This window comes from Cyanistes caeruleus, chromosome 2 (genome assembly GCF_971803275.1).
Source record: "Cyanistes caeruleus chromosome 2, bCyaCae1.hap1.1, whole genome shotgun sequence".
Lineage (NCBI taxonomy): Eukaryota > Metazoa > Chordata > Aves > Passeriformes > Paridae > Cyanistes > Cyanistes caeruleus.
The window spans coordinates 58,388,355-58,404,924 of NC_141702.1; the positions used below are offsets into that span (position 1 = coordinate 58,388,355).

Below are 16,570 nucleotides of genomic sequence, written 5' to 3' on the forward strand. Positions count from 1 at the left end.
AGAAGGATGCAATGGAAACAGAAAGGGCACTACAAGACCTGAAATTCATATCCTGTTAGAAATAGAGCTGCATGACCATATGCTGTAACTGAGAAGCAACTGTGGTGTTGGCTCATGAGCACAACCAGTGACCCTAATTACAACACCAATAGGTATTTCCTACCAGGCTGCAGCAACTGATAAAACTCATTTTAAACTGAACCTTGCAATATAGGAACAACATTTGCCTCTTACTCTCCTTGTGAAAAGAAGGAGCGAAATAGCTGGCACTTCTCTGTTAACATTTATTCAAGCTAAAGAAAAAGTAGTTTGTCCAGCTCATCTGCTTGTTTGGGTAAGTATGTGTGCCTGGCCTATCAATCAGTTCCAGTGAAGATAAAAAAATTGGTTTATTTCAGGTAAAAAAGTAAAGTCTGTGCCCTAGGAGGTCAGATGCCCATTCTTCTTTGTGTATGTCCACCGAAGAAGAGACCACAGGCCACTTAGAATTAATAAATATTACCTACATAAGGCCAGAAAAATAAAATATTCGCTTGTGCTAATTCATACTGTGTAGCATTATCAGTAGTTCTGGTATTAAGTTTTGCTAATTTCCACTCAACTATTGTTTTTGCCAAGAAAAACAAGATAAACAATTATTATAGCACTTAGATATTACTGACCAGCATGAAACTGTGTCCCAGGAAAAAATCCCATTAACAAAGAAATGTATTACTGAGTGAATTTCTGCCACCTCTAAACTTTGCTACTTGTTTTTTTATTAGCACTGTCGTTTCTAGCTGGTGAAACAGATCCTTCACTCCTGAAGGGAAACCGTACTCCAGACAAAGCACACACATGAAGAAATTACTTTCAGTGACCTCAAGTAAATCCTCCTACAGGCAAGAAATGTGCAGCAGAGGGGCTGAGCATGGGGTCCAGGGTCCAGGTGTAACATCACAGAGCGTGCAACAAGGATCCAGTGGTGAGAGTGGCTGCACTTGGCAGCAGAGCTGGAAACAGGAGCAGACATTGGGGGAAGGTGGGAGCTGTCCCCAAGAGGGATCAAACACTCTCAGCCTCCTCCAGGGATGTCTTCACAGCAACACCTGGGCTCCTTCCCACCAGCTCAATGCTGCATTTCACACCATACTTATACAAACTCTTCCTGTTTCAGTTTGGGTACTATTTTCTCATAATGACAATGTCTGCATTTAAAGACTGCACCTCTTAATTTTGAATTATTTCCCTAGTCTGGGAAAGCAATACTTTGTGACATAGTAGAAAAATTAAATGCTGTCTGGTCAACAAACAAGCCCAAACAAGTCTGCCACAGCATGCAGAGCTGAAATACTTTCACTCAGCTGCTTAATGGGACATAATGTTCACTGCATAACAACAAACTGTTCAATGTTTTTTAGCTCACTTTGCTTTTATATCCTTGGCAATGATGTTAGATATTCTTTCATACCAGGAAACTAGAAAAACTGCAACGGAAATGATTGCAGGCTACAACCTAGTATCTAGATCTATGCCTCAAAAATACCACAGGATTTTCTAATTGTTTTGACAAAGGAATTATACTTCCTGAAAGACACTGAAGGTTTCAAGTCCTTGATTGAAGTCCAAGAAGCCTTTATAAACTTCAGTGGGTACAGCTTGTGTCCTATCTGGAGAGAATAACAGTGAAATGCAATGAAAAACTCAGTTTCCCATTGCTATTCTAGAGTTGTCTGAACTTGCTGGTCAACTTTTCATACTAAGGAGAAGAGTATCAAAGAGTGATTCTGAAAGCAAGTATCTGCAGATACTCTGAAGACCACTTGTCATTAAGGTTAAAAAAAAAAGTAGGCCCTTTAGGCTCCCAGCAGATGGAGGACAACTCTGCCACCTTCACAGTGTAAAATAAAATTACTACACCAGTACTTTCATAGGTAACTGCTATTGAAGTATTAACACAATTAGTAAAAAAAAAAAATGGTGTAATTATTCAGGAATTTTGACTAAAAACATCACCTGAGTGACCCACTTCAGAGAACATATAAGCAAAACCTATAGTTTTAAGTTCAGCCCCATTTACTCATTGTAAGGCCAGAGGAGTATAACCACAAACAGTCCCAAGCCAGAAGTGTGATGGAACTTCTCTGTCTGATAATCAGCTCAAATGATAGCTTCTGCAGAAAAGTTCACATTTGAGGCAAAGTGAATGACAGAAGTTTCTTAAATTCTCACATGCAGGGTCCACACCAGAGCCTGTTACAGTCTCATGATAAATTGAGTTATTAGGATATGATATAAGCAACAACTCCACCCAATGGTGATTTTAAATTTTTTTACAATTATACTAGCATCTAATTTATAAACCTTCCTCTTCAGCCATGAAAGCCAGAAGATGATTTAGTATTTTATTTTAGTGTTTTGCTAATAATTGAATTCCAGAAGCATCAAATTTTATAAGCTGGCCATTCTGTAATCAAAGGCTGACAATGGTCTTTTAAGTACATGATGATGGTAGACATTCTAGAGCTAAAAAAATAGGACATAAATATGAAGACCCTTAGATGAACACATTCCAAACTGCACTAGCTCTTGCCTCAATGGTAATTGCACTTTCCATTATAATTTGTCCTTCAGTACTTTGAAGCATCTTAGCCCAGTTCTGTTCAACATCTTCATAAGTGACTTGGATGCAGGACTCAAAGGAATACTGTTTCCTACTGATACTAAATTGGGAAGAGCTGCTGACTGCCTTGAAGGCAGAGAGGCCCTTTGGAGAGAACTCAGCAAATTAAAGGGCTGGGCGATCACCAACTGTATGGAATCTAACAAGGGAAACTGACAGATCCTGCACCTGGGACAGGGCAACCCTGGAAGTACAGACAGACTGAGGAGTGAGATCCTGGAGAGCAGTACCATGGAAAGGGACTTGTCCTGGTCCATGGCCAGTTGAACACGAGCCAGCAGTGCCCTGGCAGCCAGGAGGGCCAACCCTGTCCTGGGGGGGCATCAGGCACAGCATCAGAGCTGGGCAAGGGAGGGGATTGTCCTGCTCTGCTCTGAGCTGGGGCAGCCTCAGCTCGAGTGCTGGGGGAGTTTTGGGTATCACAATGTCACAAAGACATTGAGCTGTCACAGTGTCCAAAGTAGGGAAACAAAGATAGTGAAGGGTCTTGAGAAGAAGCTGTATGAAGAGTGGCTGAGGTCACCTGGCCTGCTCAGCCTGGAGGAGACTGAGGTAAGACCTCACTGCAGTTACAACCTCCTCAAGGGGGAAGAGAAGGGGCAGGCACTGATCTCTGGGGTGACCAGTGACAGGACCCAAGGGAATGGCCTGATGTTGTTTCAGGAGTGGTTTAGTTTAGATTTCAGGTAAAGACTCTCAACCTAGAGCATGTCTGAGCACTGGAACAGGTTCCCCAGGGAAATGGTCACAGCACCAGCCTGACAGAGTGACAGAAGTGCTTGAACAATGTTCTCAGGCACATGTTGTGGCTCCTGGGGCTGTCCTGTGCCAAGCCAGAAGCTGAACTTCAGCGATCCTTGTGGGTCCCTTCCAACTCAGGATATCCTATGATTCTATCAGTGAAATTAGTGAAAATAAATGTGATATTGGATTCCTAATCTCATGCTATTTTGATAAAAGTGAACTACCTAGTAGGTTCTAAAGGCATAAAGTGAATTATTAATGAAAAATCTTATTCACGCAACAGCTCTCAAGACTTTTTTCATTATCACTCATATATGTCCCAGATAATGAACACCAGAGACTAAGAATAAGCATTCTGCCCAGTACAAGAGTCTTCAAAGCCTGAGTCCTCTTAAGCTGTATCATTTGTTGTTGTATTCCTACTACATCCATACACATTCCATTGTACACACAATTGGAAATATTTCAGGTCCATTATTTGGTATGATGTCCATCTATTTCTGGATTTTAGACAATTGGTCTCCCTTTGGTTTAGGAAATGTGAGCAATCAAGCACAGAGAAATAACCAAATTTGGGACTTTGGACAAAATTCACATCTCAGAAAAAGTGGCACCTACCAAAAATATATACCATAGATTTAGGTTTTCTAGATCTAGAGAACTAGGAGTAAATTCAAGAGTGTTTTGAATACTTCATATATTAAAAAAATAAATACATTAAAGTAAGTTATGTCTATGGATTTACATACTTGTATGAAATTTGCATGCCAATTTTTACTTGAACATGTAAAGCAAAGATCACGATGAGGCCATGAGATTTATACTTCAGGGAATAAAAACTTTTCAGAGTCATTAAGTTGGGCTTTCTGTACCAGCAGATCTGCAAAGAAGCGCTCTGCATGGAACACAAAATCAGAAGTTAATCAGGTAACACCACTTTATTCTTTCCTCTCCCCAGATGCAGCACCATAAAGCAAGGGATATGGAAAGGGATAGGGTAAGGGTGGAGACAGGGAGAGCAGGGTGGATAAGGAGATCAGGGAGGAAGTGTTTAATTCTGTAACTTCCCCTGAGTGCTTTGCTGAGCCTTTCCAGAGTGCAGGCCCAGCCAGGCATCATTACTGCCTGATTCAAGCTGCAAGATAATCCTGTGTGCAAAACCCCCAGTCATTTCTAGGACACCAACCTACTGTAATATGCTCTTTAGTGGCCTTAATACATGCCATGTATTAATATGTTTAGCTTAGTGGAGTGCCTGGAGAAAAACCCCATTTCCAATTCATATTTATCATTACACCCTAGCAACACAGAAATTTGGCTGGTGTCACATGGCCACAGACAAAACACAGAGTGCCTGCTCAGAAGGTTTGTCTCTATCTATCAGGAGCTGAAATCATTAACTGCATGTGCAAAGGATACAGGGCAGCTCCTCAGTGCTCTACTCATGTGAAATGGAGCAATGCTGACTTACCCTGACTGAGGTTATTTCCATTCTTATGTAAGTCCTTGCATTAGGTAAAGCATAACGCAACCAAACATTGGAAAAACAGACAAAAAAATGAGGAGGGTAGAGAGCAAACACAGAAATGGCTTAACACTTGTTTACCAGGAGTTGTACAAATTACAGCTTATTTTTTTTAAAATTACACTAAAGCCCAAGCATTAAATACACAACATAGCATTTTAAATAACCCACAATCTCTACATCATTTTAAATACAGCCTTCAAAGTAAATTTTAACAAGAGGTTTTGCTAATATTTGAAAACACAGAGTTCTTCCTAGATGAAACAGACTTGGGCAAGAGAAAAGTTACTATGTTTGCCTTTATGTATATTTTTAAAATCTAATTCAAAATTTCTGTATATCTCTTATTCCCTGGGCCAGAAAATAGAAGAGCTTCACAACTTAAAAATGTGTTAAAAAATTAATTCTGAACAGATTAGCTGAGTAACATTAACTGAACATGAAAAATTGTCTATCTGGCACTAAGTCTCAGCCAAGTTGGATGATATCCACAGGTTCTGGGTGTGTGCTCTTACAAAAACCAGCAAAAGAATAAACAAGCAGACAATTCCTGTGGCAATTAAAAGTACTTAAGCTTTCACACAGAAACAAGGAATGCAAAATAATGGGTTTTGGTATAGTTTCAGAAGTAAAAGCAGAATCCTAACATGCTGTCACATCCAATCAAAGTCAAAACCAGTCGGCCTTCCTGATGAATCATTACAATACTGCATGAAGACAATGAAAGGCAGAGGATATTTAAAAACTTCAGTATTTTAACACTAGTCTGGGGTGTATGATGGGACATGGTGCATACCTTCATTTTTTACTATTAAAGAAGCAAAAGAATCTCAGTCATGTCAAATGGGGCTGAAGGTGCTCCCAATTGCTGAAAATGAGGCCACTTCTATTTAGGCGCAAAATATGGGCACCTTTCTAGGGATCCAAGTTAAAAATGTAACCTTTAAAAAACAAATATTGAGGCATATACAAGTCAAAAGTGTTGCATCTGGGCTAAGTAACTTTGAAACTATTCCCCATATAAAATACATATTACCCAAGTGGCATGTGTGCCTACTAAATGAACTGTTTGATTACAGGTCCTCTTCATCCCCAAAAGCAAATAGCATTTTAGAGAAGAATAATAAAATGTGACAGTGTCTCTGCCAGTGCTCCTGGGTAATACCCCTCAGCTCACACGCACGTGTTCATGCATGTATAGATGAATGCACAATCAATGTAAGTGTGCACATCACATGCACACATTAATTTGTGGAACATACAACTATTTTAGTGACCATTTCAGTTCTAACAATACTTAATACTCAACATTTCACTAGTTGGGAAAAATAAAATATATATACACATCCTAAAAAAAAAGAGCACCCTAAATCTTCATTTGAAAACGTAATTTCCTGCATAAAGAATAAAACCAGAACAGATAAATGTGTGTCAGCTTTTGTCAGACTCTACCTCAGTAGTCAGATTCTACCACCAAATGAGAACTGAGAGCCAGGATAAGCCTTGTAAGTCAGTGCCTGGCTGTGAGCCTGAATAGAGGGTTTCCCCAAACGCCATCTGAGTCATCCCACCAGCTGTTCCTAGATGTTCAATTTGCCACTTGGCTGAAATGATCCTCCTTTTCCTCACTGATTGCTCTTACCAACTCAGATCTGATCCCTGCACCAACTTACTCTGCCTGAGGTTCTCCAGCTTGACCTACATTTTCTTTAGGGCCATGTCCTGCTGGGCATACTTCTTTTCTGATTCCCTGCATGGCTCAGAAATTCACCATCATGTCCTCAGTGACAGGGTATCTCCACATGTCCTTAATTCCTTACCACAAATCTGGGGTCAGACTTTTGATTCCTTCTCATTGGAACCAAGTGAAAACACCTTAACTGCATTTCTCAGTCATCTGCTCTGTCACTGTTTGTTTTTTTTTCATAGAGTAGGAATTTCTCCACCAGTCTTGTTACAGGGTTTCCCTGTTTCAATTACCATTACTTTAATACAGATATGTCTGTATATGGTTTGCTTGGTGGAGCTTGTGTCACTGAATCTACAAGTTATAACCACCTTTCATCTATAATTTAATGTAGACATAGATCAAATAAGATTTTCAACTGAAACATCCTTTTTTGTCCTGATAGAAATCATACTTTGAATTCACTTCTTTACTATTACAAATACTTTCTTGCATTGGTTTCCAGATGTTGATGTAGAAGGACGTGCCCCCAACAATGCTGAAGAAACATATGGGGAAATTACAAACTTAAATATTGCTTTGTACGAAGGAATCTTTCTCTTTACTATCTACTGGCAAGAATTTTAAAAAAAATTAAATTATAATTTACAAATGAAAATTGATTTGATAATTTTAATTAAAGATTTGGATTCATTAATAACAGTTTGCTTACTAGAGGAAATAATGCAGTTGTCAAATTCCCCTGAACAAACCACACACTGTGTTGACAGTATCATAAAGAAAATCTGAAGAAACACAAATAACTTGGTAATGAGTCAAAAAAAAACCCAGAATATTAGAAAAATGTTACCAAAGAACAACACTGAACAAGCAGTAATCTACAGACTTGGAACCATAAATTACTGACCTTATCTTTTCTTGATGTTTTGTATGAAACAGTTTGTTGATAGAATTTTTTTGAATGTAAACGTGCAGAAACACTGCCATTCACAGCTAATTTACTATAAAGAATGCTGCTAATCAGCGTGAGAGTCCCACCTCTTATTGTGTTATCACTTAAAAAGAACCTCCTTTGGATATCATGTAGGATCGACTTTACAACTTCTGAGTTTAAATAACTGTTAAATAATCATCTGTGACTTGATCTGGGTGGCAGGACCCTCCTGTAGCCGTTGTCAAACCACTCCTCCATCCCATCCTCCAGAAAGATTTTAGAGACCTCAGAAGTGCTGTCCAAGAGCATCTCCTAAATCCCAGCCTCCTGAGCCAGCATTTCAAAGATTTTTAGAACAGCCTCAAGGGTTTTTCCTATGAGTTTTCCCTGGGTCTACCAGGGCATCCATACACGTGGACACGTGGCCAAGAGCATCGGTGAAAATGCTGCCAGATCCCAGGCATTATTTCCTACTAATGTATATTATATAAAAAAAAAAAGAAAAAAAAAAAAAAAGAGACAAACACAACAAACAAACAATAAAACAAAAAGAAACATTGATATTTATATCAAAAACTTTTCTGGGTTAAATGTGGGCTTGATTTTGCCGGATAAACAGTGTGCAATGTTCTTCTTGCCAGCTGGATGACGGACACATGCACTCTGCAGGTAAAGGGAGCATCCTGGAGACTAAGCCAATCTTTCTATTTAAGGCAGATCAGAACCATGTCAGGCTGATTTGGCAGGGTCATGCAGGTCAAGCAAGCACCCTTATAAATAACTGCTGATTAAGCAGAGACTGCTACAAGCGGTCTGACGAAGGAAATTACTGCACTAAAATAAGCTAAACTGAAGCACAAATGAGGTCAGAGGTGGAAAATTTTGACTATCATTCAAAATTGTGAAGGAAGTGTACGTTCTGCACTTTCAGTATTTCCAAAGCTTTCAAGGTAGAAGAAGCAAAGTTCTTTGAAGGAAGTTCTACAATGCTCTAGTTGCAGTAAAATGAAAAGAGCATTTTAGCTCCTCATGGCTACAACTAAGCGTCTTAGAAGAGACATTTAACTCAAGTCATTTGGCTGCAGTATGGAATTATTTTTTTAATTGTTCTGCACTATCATCCTTACTTTCGCATCATCTTAAAATCCCAAAGATATTCTTTCTTCCTCTGCATAAAATCCATGCTTGGTCTATCTATTCACCTATATAAAACCACCTTCCCTTTTGCATTTCCTTGTGTTCTCTAACGAATGTAGAATGAAGTTAATAACGTATTTTTCTTCAACAATCTCTTCAACAATATGATTTCCTTAACAGATAACTTTTTGGTATTTTTCCACTTTAGAGTAAAAACATTTTAAAAACCCAAAGAAACAAGGCCTTCCATAAATCTTTTGAATTGTCAATGGTTTCTACACTGCCTTTTATGACAATCTCTTCTTTCATATAGTTTATTTAACTTGCTTTGCTTTGTGATAAAGAGACTGCTCTCCTTATCTCAAATGGCTGACTCATCACACAGTATCAAGCAGTTGAGACTCTCAGCTTTGAAAACCCTTTTGCAATTACCTTTCCCAAGAGCTCACAAATATGGGGGAATCTATGCCATTCATTGGTTCAATAAAATTCTTGAAAGACAATGTCTTCTATATCTTCAAAGTCGTCTGAGGACTTGACAAAGAGTTTGCAAATTCAGATTAGATTCTTAAAGTGAAAACTTACATCTATAGTTTCTAAATACCCAACTGATAGCACACAAAATTTGATGAAGATGTTTTCAGATCACTTTGTTAAAGGCCACAAAAACACAAGCCTATATATGTAGACTGAAGTTTAGTTAAAACTCTAACTATCCTTTGAAGATAAATATTGTCCACAGAAATTTTACCAGTCACTGAACACAGCAGGAAACTGAAGAGCCTAACATCATCATTAGAGATGGCAGAATTTTTGTAAAGCCCTAATAGTATTTTCTACATTCTTCAGGTTTCAGAGAAAAGTTTCGTACTGAGAACTTTCCAGCAGCTATGAAACCTAAATTATATCAGGCTAGTATAAAAAGACAATTTAAAAAATGTATAGTATATACATTAAGTGTATAGTATGCCACAAAAAATTTGTAAAGTACTATAACAACTCAGTACCCCTATTCAATGATCTTGAGGTTTAATTTTTTCAATGCATATAGAAAATAGGGTTCTCTAACAGGACAGAATTTGATATTTTTAAATAGAGGGGAAGAGGCACAGTTATACTTGCCTTAGGTCACAGAAAACAGTAATTTATGATCTGCTGTAGAAAGACCACACACCCACACCACAATATCCCAACAATGGGGCATTTTTATTTTAAAAGAAGCTAATATCCAGAATAGGTGGTGCTTAGGACAAAGGCAACTAGTTATTCCGGTCTGCAAGTTTTCACCAATACTATATTTGCTCACAGCTTTCCTGGCTCCATCCAGCATTCGCTGTCTTTCGGTTTCATAGGCACTAAAAATAACTATCATCTGAAGAACAGCCTCCTTCCAAGAAAACAAACAACAATCCAAACACAAATGCAACACAAACGTTATTTCCTTCTGATGTTTTTTGACGTGACTGCAAGTTCTTCATGAAAACAATATGGGTGGAGTACCACGGAGGCTGCAAAGGCCAGCTATGACCTCAGTTACAACTCTGGTTAAAGCAGGAGAAGGGTCAGTGCCTTTTCCACAGTTAAATGCTGATGATCTCTGAGGCTCTTAGGCTCTTTATGGTGTGTTACTTCCCAGCATTTTTGTTTGATTTGTTTTATTTTAATGATATGCCACTGCACGTTAATATATATATGAGAGACACAGGGTGAATACACAAATGTGCTCATCCTGTTTATTTATCAGTCCTAATTATTGTGTAGTAATTACAGAAAACCATGGAAATCTGCAGTAACAGGTACCTGGCTTCTGCCTACATCTCTTGTATTTGATATGCTTATAAGCAGGTCTAGAGCATCTTTACTTCACAAATCTAAGAGAAGGTAATTTTCCTTCCAAGCAGGAATGTTGCAAAGATAAATACCTTAAAAATTTACACTTAAGAGACACTTAAATAATGTGGTAATGCAGATCATACAATTGCAATAAACTGCTATAAATATTATACAAATATGTTTCGGTTTCTTGTCAGCAGAGCTCTCCTTCCTAAAAAGGAATAAAAGGATGTTTTCAATTGGTTTTAATACTCACTTTAATCACTTAATACCACAGCATTTCTACATTTTCTGTGTTCAGGCTTTGCCAATTAGATGACAATGACTTATGTACTCCATTATGGACTATTCTTCTATGTTTGGGATGTAGTAAGCAATTTTGGTTTAGATAGTAATTTGATCAACTGGACCTGAAATATCTGTGTCTATTGCTTTACTCTGTTTGTATGTGTGTTTATACATATAGATTTACATGTGATCTCCAACTCTGCACTGCTAAAGAGATTAAATCCAGACTAAAGATCTGAAAGTGGCCACCAGGAGCCTAAGACTTCTTGAAGTGTCCAAGGGCATGATATTCTTATTGACAAAAGTCATATCATATACAAATTTCAAGATGTTCTGAACCCTGATTAGCAGAGGGTAAACAAGCAAAGAGATCTTTTCCTGATTCCCATCCATACATACTCCTCCCACCAAGCAGGAAATGCAGCCCTTAAAACAGTGAGCTCCAAAACACGAAGTCATACTTTCAAATGCTTTCTCCTCCAATATGGTTTCATTTTAAGTGGAGTCTAGTAAGTCTCATGTTCAGAGGTGCTGGCTTTGAACAGAGAAGCCACAGTTATTTCTGTAAATTTACTATGTTAGGCAATCTTGACTTGCAAAATGCAAACTGCTTATCTGAGGAGGTAAGAGGAACTTATTCATTTGGACAACTTCCTTTTTTATGTCCTTAGGTGTTCCCTTTTTCACATACACATGCATACAATGTTCAGTGTTAAATTAATCAATGTGATAATATTTGCAAATGGAGAAGAGATTCCCTGTACCCATTTTTACTCCACTTCTCACTATTACAGGGTCACATGAGACACAGCACCATGCAGGACTAGATTCTGAAATCATATAGGTGATCAGAACAGAATCTCCTGGCTTCACAATTATGATTTCTTTCAGTTTAGGTCAGAGTCTTATCTGGTGCATCTTGTGCTAGGTTCTCCAGAAATGTCTGTCTCAGTCTGCCTAGTTCTTCCTCAAGGGCAACACATTGGCTTCAAGGTCTGAGTGCTTTCTTCAGAGAAAAAAAGAGGCTTATGCTAGCCTAAAGTCTGTGTTTTCAATCTGTATTTGAGTCTCAGCTAAAAAAAGAAGCTCAGATGTATACATTCTCCTAATTTCGATGGTAAAATGGGTGAAGAAAAGGGAAACTAGAGAAATTAGATTATTAGATTATACATTATATCACTACCCAACAACTTAATCTGATTTTGTCTTTACTGGTTACAGTCAGTCCTCATTGTGACTACAGAAACCTAGTGAACTTGAAAATGTTAAACTTAGGATTTCTTTGCCATAGTGACTTTTTAGCACTAGATTTATCTCAGTCTTATTTTGAAGGTTTATTTTTTCCTTTGGTTTTGGTTTTTCCTGTATGTGGGAAAGGAGACAATTTTCCCTGCAAATAAAACACAGTTTTAAAAGGGTAAATCTGCCAAAGCAGCTTATGTCCAGCATTGCTGGCAATCAGCCACCAATTCTGCCCAGTCACAGGCAGAAAAAAAAAAAAAGATTTCTGGAGAACAGATGATCAGCATCCTGTAGCACTGATTTGAGACAGAGTGAAAGAGGTCATGTAAATGCAGCATATGGTTTCAGTGACAAGCTATTGAGCTGTATCTTTATTTTGCAGCACCTCAAGTTAAATATTTCTATGCTAGAATATAAATCTAGATGAAAATGTCTATAAATCTAAAGGATAATGCCTATCAATAAATCTGAACCAATAGACACTACACATTCTTAACTCTGTGCAAATCAGCTTTTAACAAGCTTTTAATTCTTTCTGGTTCTGCAGCAAAAACATGAAAAATATTGAAATTCAGATAACGCTAAAATAAATTGCTCTCATCTAAGACAATTATTAGAAAAAGATGTAATTAAATTGGAAGGTTTTCGAGTGTAAAGGAATTCAAGCAATAGATTTTAGTAAAAGAGGCCAGAGAAAAACAGAAGGTAACAACTGACTAGTAAGAAACTACTCTAATTACAAGTGCTCAGGGCTTTAACTTATTTGGAAACTGAAATAATCACCTACAAAATGAGATCCATTTATCAGGAAGAGAGTAGAAACCCAGGCAGTCCTTTATAACAGGCTAGTGTCAGCTCTTGCTGTTGCCAGGGCAAGTGCAAGAGTATGCTGCAGGATCAGGGAAGCACAGCTCAGCATCCATCTGTCATCTAGTAATTAGCAAACAGACAAATCCTGAAAGGGAGCAAGCAAGTAGTGGTGGTATAGACATTGTGATCATACCCTGAACTAAAGTTACTTGTTCAGATGAAAGATATCTCTTTTTTGCATGTGAGAATTTTGAAACATGCTCTTATGCGTTAATTGACACTGAGACAGTTCACAAATACCATAGTTGAAACTTTTGCCATGGTAACTTTTATGCTCAGAGATGTAAAGCAATTTCTCTTTTTTTTGTTTCTCAAGGCAAAATTTTTGCTCTTCTCAACAGCCAATCTTCTTTCCTCAGGATTTTTTTTTTTATTTCATTACTACCTATCAGAAGCCTGTATGTGTTCCTTTCACTTTCATTTCCCTTTCTTTTACTTCTATGGGTATTCCTGTGTTAGCTTGTTCTGTTTCCTTGAAAATACATTATTCAAACCCTTCTAACTTTTAATTACAATTTTATCTTTCTCACAGAAGCAAGAAAACATTAGATTGTGTGTGTGTGTGTGTGTGTGTGTGTGTGTGTGTGTGTGTGTGTAAAGTAGGCTTTTTCTTTTTAAGACTGTTTAATCTTCCACTCAGCCCTGATTTCTATGCTTTACAATCTCCTTTGGTAAAAAGAAGTAGACAAGTGTTGAGAATTTTGATCTATCAACTCCAGTTTTTTCCTTCCCAGAAAGAAAATTAAGTGTACATTTTCATATAAGCCTGTTTACATATATAATTTCCTGTGACATTACTATAATTCAGCTTGATAGCTTAAAACTTAATAATAAGCCTGGGAGAATAACTTGAACACCTTAACCACTCTCACTTATGCTACGTTAATTAATGATGTCACTGAATATGGATTCTAGGTCTGGCCTCATTCAAATTTGTATCTGCTGGCAATTAGCATTCCAGTTGGAGAACCCTCATTGCATTGTCATACTTTAAACAGCTGCACATTTGCAGCCCTGAGGTTTGGCATTTTAACTACGGCAAGAGTAATTTCCTTTAAAGTGCTTTAAAGCCTGTAAAACTTTCAGGTTTGTTTACTAGCATATAATAGTGTAGAAAATGTGAAGAAAGTATGCTGCTGAAATTTACAGTGTGACTTCTCAAACACACTGCTGAAGGTAAGCCATAGATGTTAAGCCAAATTTTAAGGTACTTCCTATTCCTGACAACACTATTTAAGTCCTTCAACAGGAACAACCAGCTATTAATAATAAACAGAAATAACCACCTGCAACTACCAGAAGCTGATTTCTGTCGGTACATAGATGTACACCTGATTTGTAGAAACATGCTGGTTCTGAGCCAGATCAGTAGTTTTAGGAACTGATTTATTCTTCCTGACTGCAGTAAAGGCCATTTTTCATCCTACACTTTGAGAGGAGTTGGTGAGAACAAGACCTTTCTCTGTTTCATTCCAGCCCAGACAGTGATACTTTATGTCCCTCATGGGTAAAAATGTGCTACTTCACTACATATTTGGCATACCTGCTTCTAAAGCCAACCAAAACCCAAACCAAACCAAACCAAACAACCCCAAAAAAAACAGCAACAAAAAAACCACACTGACTAGTTAAGAATTAGCACAATGACACACCATTATTTAATCTCATTCATAAATGGATGTCATTTCCTACTCAAAACTGATGACGTCTTACGGATAAATACAAAGTGTAATTTTTTTGGTGCAGACACAAGTGTGCCCAGGGAACACAGGATCTGAATGTGCTCAAGATCTCAAATACAAACACATAGAAACAGTAAGTCTGAACTATTGGTCTCTTAGAAACCAGATGTAAACACAACAATTAACTGTTCATGATTCCTCTCATTTGTTCAAATCACTTCTGGCAGCTGATCACACCTCCAGCTCTCTTACTAACCACAAAAATAAAAAGGCAGGCTGAAGATTATAAAAGAAGAATTATGCAATGAGGCTTTGTACAAGCTCACCAAAGTGACCAAACAAAAGGCCATTCTGGAAAGAAAGACCAAGAAAGCAGATTATACAACTAAACTCCTTTCTGTGATACACGGCAATGCAGAAGCAGCAGATTTTCTGCTCCTGAGAGAGCAATAAAATGCTCTCTATATAAAAAAATATATAAAATATAATAAATAAAAATTTAAATTTATAAAATTTAAATAAAAAATAGAAATGAGCTCCTGTCTCTTTGGGAAGCAGAACACAAAATCTTTTCAGCAAGATTTAAGATTTTTATTCAAGAAAGATTTCATTCATTTGAATGAATGAAAAAGCAGCAATCAATACAAAGCTTCAAATATAGCTATAGTTTTTTAGTAGGATGAATATGTATTTAAGAAAGGTAAACAAGGTGGCCACACGGCTTCACTTTTACTTAATGGACATAACTAAAGAACAGAATTAGTAGTTCCAGGATAGCCCACTGACTTTATCTCACAAGTGCCAATAAATAAGAATTTAGATTTAGAAATATTAACCATATTTAGGGCACTAAATAAATTTGCAAATAATAAACTTGTAATTTCTTAATACTAATTAGAATCTCAGTACAGTCTCATTGAAAATTTTTAATACATTTGTTTGCTCATGGATTGGATTATAAAGTACTTTGAAGCTGAAGTAAGGCATTTAAAGAGGTATGAAAAAATGCACATCATGCCTTTTTATGGCACTATCTATCAACAGGTGCCAAAATGCCTTTTCAAATCTTACTCTTCCTGCAATGCTCAACTTCACTAATGCAAAACAGCCAGAACTCCAGGCTATTAAGACTTATGTCCTGTCTAATAAGTCTCAAACCAGAGTGTTTTACTACCACAACTCACATCTGTTAACAAACATTTATGCCTGGAGACTTCTGATAACCCAGCAGCTTGATCACATTTTTTTTCATTGATTTGTGATTGATCATTGCATAATCTCACCCCTGTCTCTCCTGTCCACAAACTTGAGTTTTGGTTGATTTAAGAATCATCTCACCACCACAGTCTGAGCTTCTGTGCCAACACAATCTAAAGGGGAAAAAATGCCAGCTGGACTACAAATTTGAGTGAAAGGTCCATTCCCAACACTTCTCATTTGGATGGAAGCTCAAGCTTTGTGACTTTCATTGAAAGGTACTTCTTGTCCTCACAAGGTACATCAGGTTCACCCGTGAGTGAATGGAATCGGAATGCCCAGCTGCAAAACAGCACTCGGCTACCAGGCAAGAGTGACTGGGCTGGTACAACTGGCCTGTAGCTGCTGTAACTGGTGATGCTGACTCTTGATTCTCTCCTGAAAAAACACATGATGTTTCTACATTACCCAGTGGAGGCTTCTAGAGTCAAATAAAAGGAAAAAAATCATCTGTATTATTATTGTATAAGCCTAGAGCAGTTTGCAGCCTCAGAACTGGGAATGGCTGCACAACATGGACTTAGAAAAGCTTAGGGATGTCTTGGAAAATGAGACAATAAAATAGAAACCCTGGCCAAAACAAACAGAATAAAGAGACAGGTCTTTACACAGGCGCAACTGTAATAATTTTCTTGAATTTCCTTGGGAGAATGAAAGCACAGTCCAAAAGTGAATTTACTACAAATTACCATAATTTCTCATAAACAGA

General features: G+C 37.6%; 1 protein-coding gene and 1 long non-coding RNA gene across 3 annotated transcripts in view; one reads left to right on the forward strand and one right to left on the reverse strand.

Moving 5' to 3' along the window:
• The window catches only part of SYNE1 (spectrin repeat containing nuclear envelope protein 1), a 290,474-nt gene that overhangs the window by 255,652 nt on the left and 18,252 nt on the right, over positions 1-16,570 (reverse strand). The gene's annotated exons all lie outside the window — the stretch shown is intronic.
• LOC111926711 (uncharacterized) lies at positions 3,163-6,106 on the forward strand. Of its 2 annotated transcripts, none has more exons than XR_002863138.2 (3): positions 3,163-3,214; positions 4,285-4,333; positions 6,011-6,106. It is a non-coding gene; the product is annotated as an uncharacterized LOC111926711 (long non-coding RNA). The 2 variants fall into 2 exon arrangements; XR_015282548.1 differs by lacking the exon at positions 6,011-6,106 and adding an exon at positions 4,791-4,900.